Raw genomic sequence first — 6,000 nt, forward strand, 5'->3', positions numbered from 1 at the left:
CACTGAAGACCCAAGCAAGCCCTGGGTTTTCTGGGAATTGTAGTTTGTGTTAAATGATGAATTTGCAAGACATGCCTCCTAGAACTTGATATTTTCTCCTTGAGAATATGCCAATAATTTCCACAAAGAAAGAATGCTCTGGATTATGGTCATTAAGTTGCAAATCCATGATTAATCCATTAACAAATAATTAATACCTAGTACATTTTAAAATTAAAATCTATAATATACTCTAGAATTTCTTGATTATGATAAATGTATTTTAATTATATAATAGAATGTAATTACATAAGATAATGTCCTGGTTTTTAGGAAGGAGATACATAGTGAAGTATTTACAGGTAGAGGGGCATGACATCTCCAATTAACTCACAAATGATTCAGAAAGGAGAGTATTTGAGAAAGCTGACAGTATATCAAAATGTAAATCAAAAGTGAATCTATGTAGGGATGCTTGGTGGCTCAGTTAGTTGAGCGCTTGACTCTTGATTTCAGCTCAGATCATGATCTCAGGGTCCTGAGATTGAGCCCCAGGATAGGCTCCACACTCAGCAGGAAGTTGGCTTGAGAGTCTCTCTCCCTCTGCCTCCCTGCCCCCATGCCACACCTGGCTCGCCCACACACAGGCGCTCTCTTTCTCTGTCTCAAAATAAATAAATCTTTTTTTTCTTAAGTGAATCTGGATAAATATGGGAGTTCCTTCTACTGATTCTAAAAAGTTCCAAGTAATCAAAGTGTATATGAAAGTTATAGTATTAGGACATGATATTTTTTATACATTCTCACTACTTAAATTAAGGCCTTGTCTATATTAATACTACTCTGAAAATTTCCATAAATAAATTGGGTATAATAAATAATAAAGTATTTTCATATGTATCTAATGCCTTTAATGAATATTTTTAATGCAATTTTTAAATTTCTACTTTTGGTCCAAACTATAATAAATGGTTTGGCTTTCTTTGTTCATTTGTTCTTTTGTTCTGTCCTTTATTTATCCAACATATACTTAAATATCTTAAGAAGTTTTCGTGTAACTTTTAGATGATAATATATTTTTCTGTATAAACCAGTATGTAAATAGAAAACATTTTAAAAACACATCCACTATCCTGAACTCAAACTATAAGATCTAAAGGAAGCATTTAGATGTTGTGGTATATATGCATTTTTTTTTTCTAAAAAGCCCAGACAAAAAGATTAACTTTCTTTGGAATTTGTATGAAATATAAGGTATCTTTCCATTCACAAAATAAATCAGAATATAGCACAATGAGTTCATTTGCTTCCAAAATTTTAGACAGTTACTTCTCCATGGATCTTCTCACCTGCTAGGGCCTTGTATTCTTTTTCCTAAAAGGGTCCCCACATTTGATAAGCTTCAGTTACCACTAAGCTTGGATCTCTCTCCTTCAAAACTTATCTAACTAAACTTTAATTGGGAAGCCAGAGGTGGAGCAGTCCTAAAATGAAATGAATAAATGCAAAAATGTTCTCAGGCCTCACATTACACTTCCTCTGGTGGAAATGGCGATTGAAACCAAAAAACTATTTTGTAACCTAAGATACCATACTTGTACACTGTGTCTGAACCTGGATTATCCCTCCTAGGCTGAGCATAATAGGGCAGGGAACATGCTGGTTATGATTCTACTGTATACCTAGTGCTTAGCACAGAGCTGGCATATAGTAGCTACACAGTAAGTTTGGACAAAATTAATGAAATCAGCATTTCTCTGCCCTACCATTACCTTGTTTTTGAAAAAAAATCTATACAATGCCTCTGACTCCAATGCCTCTGACTCCAGGAAATCATCCTCTCTTCCTAGGACAGGAAGTAAAGACCTCAATGTAGGAGGCCCTGTGATCCTCAGTAAGTGATAATCAACCCAAGGGGAGAGATGAGCTAAGCTGGAAGACTATGATCCTCTTTTCAAGTAATTTTTATTTAGTCAATTGATTATGAGAGCACCCCTGGGCTTGATTTCTTCTGAGACTTTTTAATTTTTTTCTACAGCAAATGAGGAATTATCACTATTGATTGGGCACATGTCAAAAAGCAAAAAGGGAACTGAATGAACAGTTGCATTTCAATTGTGGCCACTACATAACTAATAGTTTATTGTAATTCTCAAAGGTTTGGTCCCAAATGCTCAGAGAGGTTCACCCTTTGCTGACCTCTTACAATCCTTCTGTCAGCATTTTGAATGTTACTGATTCTGTGAGTAGTATTTGCCATAAAGGTCAGGCAGGCCAGTAAGCTCAGCGTGCCTTCTCACTCATGAATTCCCCTTCTTTTGTGGCTTTTCACCATGAGTTCACATGTCACAGCCTCTACATCCCAAGCTGCAGTAAGCAAATTCCAATCCCAAGAAAAAGAGAAAAGCAAATCCTACCGGGCTATTGCTAGCTTATTTACACTATAGGTCTAGAGCAAGCTGAAATCAACAGGGTATAAATAAAAGAAAGTCCCCTACAGTAGCATACGCACAGTTTCAGAGTATTAGTCAAAATGCAATCTTTTATTTGTCAGGAGCACTGCATTGTTTTCAGAGGATTGATATGCTTGTATCTGTCAGATGTGTCACCAGCTCGAATGATGCCCATTCTGGACTTTTCCTTCTCTTGCTTATTCCACATATGGCCTTGATGAAATGTGGGTAGACACAAAGCTGATAAGAACTCAGGTCCACAGGATTTGCTCCGTTAATGAACTGCCTAAACACTTCCTATCTTGCAACTAACACCCGTGAATGCCAACAGAGACCTGTGCTGCTTTTTCTGGAGATGCACAGCAGCCTCCTCCCAAAGATGAAGCAAATGAAAATCTCCTTGTTGCTGATCTTCCAGAGAGCAATGATCTGAAAATCAATGCTAGCATAGGTTTTACTTCTCTTTCTGAGCTTTGATCTAGGGATGATGACAGTGATAATGCTATTTCATTACATAGAGTAAGAAAGAAATGCACAATAATACACACGATGAATGAAGAAGGGTTTTGTGGCAGCCTTGCTGTTTGCTTTGGCTTTTTAAAATATTTTGCTATTTTTCTTGGCAGCTGCATTTGCTACAGCTGCGGTCTGCACAGAGTAAAACCTTAATCACATAGTCATACTGAAACATATTAACAAAAGCAAAACTAATAGACATCTTAAGCAAGATGTATTTCTATGGTATCATTAATATGTTTCAGAATTTTTAAGTAAACGTATTTTTATTCTTTCAACACATTGGAATTGAATTTGGAGTCATGTCAAGATGTTCGCACTGTCGAAGACATGAGAAGGTTAACGTGGCTCTGTGTAGGGCAGTAACCTCAGGAGAAAAAGAACTAATAGAAAATAAATGGCAAGTTTTTTTTGTTTTTGTTTTTTTGTTTTGTTTTTTTTTGCCATCTTTTGTATGATAAGCTTATAATGTACTGGCTTCAATGCAGAAAGCCCAGAGAAAAAATAAATATGTGCTTACCACATTATAGACAAAGCACTAAGCACGTATGTTGTCAGAAATTCAATATCCCTTCCTTTCCTCTATATCCTCTACCAAACAGAAGATTTCACATAAATCAGAGACTTTAGATGTCTATGTGACTTGAGTATAATTTTCTTTTTCTTTGTTTTTCCTTGCTTACTCTTTTCCTTTTATTCTTGCCTGAGACTTAGAGAATGCAAGGTAAAACTGTAAAATCAGCCTTTTTTCTAGGTAATTTAGAATAAACTATCCAAAACATAAAGAGGATAATGATAGCATTGCATGAATTTGAAAAACAAAGTTTTCTAGACCAAATCTTTTATTTTACCTGAGTAATGTTTCACTTCTGATTGGCAACAATTAATAAGTTTGAATAAATGAAAAGTAGTTTTAGTAGTACAACAACAAACTGTCTTCATGTATTATCTTATTTAATTCCAATATGTAGTTATTATAACTTGCTAACTTGCACAGAAATCTCAATTAGAATAAAATTATTTTCTCTACAAAGAAATTAGGATAAATTATTTTAACTAAGAAACTGAACACATAAATTACTATTCTATGGCCATACAATGTTTTTTTGCAGAAGACATTTATATAAGAATGTCAGTGGTCAAACACTGGGTAGCAAAAAAACATTAATATTTTAAAAAATTTTTTTTTTGTTTTATTTATTTATGATAGGCACACAGTGAGAGAGAGAGAGAGAGGCAGAGACATAGGCAGAGGGAGAAGCAGGCTCCATGCACCGGGAGCCCGACGTGGGATTCGATCCCGGGTCTCCAGGATCGCGCCCTGGGCCAAAGGCAGGCGCCAAACCGCTGCGCCACCCAGGGATCCCACATTAATATTTTAAAACCAAAAAACCGAACAAGCATTTATTTATAACAGAAAAATGGATACAAAAAGAAGCAGGCACTCTTGCATTTATAATTATAGTGCTTTACAATATTTATAAAATAGTTTCATAAACATTCTTTGCCTTTTATTCTCACAGAAATTCTGTAAGTAGGCAGAGAAGCCATTTCTGTCCCCATTTTCCCTCCATAAAACAGACTCAGAAGAAATGTGCTCCCCAGAATTATATAATAATTGAGGGCTGGAAACCGTATCTACATATTTTCATATCACATTTTGTTTAAGTATTTTCTTGTTTTGGGGGCTACTCATTTCATTTCACCGTTCATATCTTTTACATTTGTATTTTTACACCAAAGTAATTGACAAGCTCCATTTTTGGGGATCAGAAATAAGGATCTGGAAACTACCAATTGCTGATGCTTTATCACTGGCTGTATGATAATTCAGAAAAAGGCACTGAGGAGGATATTCATCATAGTTTTCATCCTACAGGAGACAAATATAAATCCTGGATTAATCAATAATTGATTAGATTGCTGAAATTTTAAAATTATTCAAAGAAATTTGCATAAATGGGAGTAACTTATACAAGAAAGTAGACATGAGTGATTTGGATGCCATGAAAATTTTAAAGTAAACTAAATTTTCTCTGATAAGTTGGAGGAGTGACATGAAATGTGCTCCCTTCTATGAATACAACTCTGGAAATGTCACAGAAATAAGAGAAACTCTGATGCACCTAATACTGAAGATTTGAGGAGCCCTTGGAGTTAGGAACTATGGTGAGGTTGTGAGTAGAGAAGAATAGTACGGAGCCGAAAAGTAAGCTCTAAGGATACCAACATAGGCTGAGTGAGATACAGGGTTTCAGTTGCACCAATTTCTTTTCCTTGCACTCATTTTTTTCCCTGCTCATTCAAAATTTAGAGCACTCACTATGTGCAGAGTAGTCTTCTAAGTAGTGAGAATACAATAGAGAGAAAAACAAAAACAAAAACAACGAACTCCTGCTCAAATGGAGCTGCCATTCTAGCGGGAGTGGAGTTCAAAGAGACCATTGTCAACTTTTCCAAAGACATTTTAGAGTCTACCAGGAGGGATGTTACAAACATGGTAAAATTCAACTCAGCTTGAAAATGAAGGCATAATTACAGGTGAAGATAAACCACCTAAACCCTGAGCATTTTTATTTAAACCTGCAATCGCACACATGGAGAGCAGGGTGGCTGATTACAACTGAGGGAGACCACTCTGGGCAAAAAGCAATACCTAAGAGACTTGTATGTATCAGATTTCATAATGGAATGGTTATAGGGGAAGAAGGCAAAGTAGAATCCAGCTATTTTTCTGAAGTGTCCCTCATTCTAAACTCATTATGAAGGGACCAAGCTAAATTCTACTTTTAGTTCCCTCTGCATAATAAAGCTCTCTATCTCAGAGAGAGAGAGACAGAGACAGACCTCAGAAGAATTCAACCATGTTAAAAGAAAGTTAATGTATAACAAAAACAGCCAGACAGATGTAGCCAAAATGACAGCAATGTGCAATATATATATCAAATATTCTCAAAGATATAAAGGAGGATACAGGCATACCTCACATTTTGTGGGTTCGGTTCTAGACCACTGCAGTAAAGTGAATATTATAATAGGGCAAGTCAAACGA

Source organism: Canis lupus, chromosome 9 (assembly GCF_048164855.1).
Source record: "Canis lupus baileyi chromosome 9, mCanLup2.hap1, whole genome shotgun sequence".
Lineage (NCBI taxonomy): Eukaryota > Metazoa > Chordata > Mammalia > Carnivora > Canidae > Canis > Canis lupus.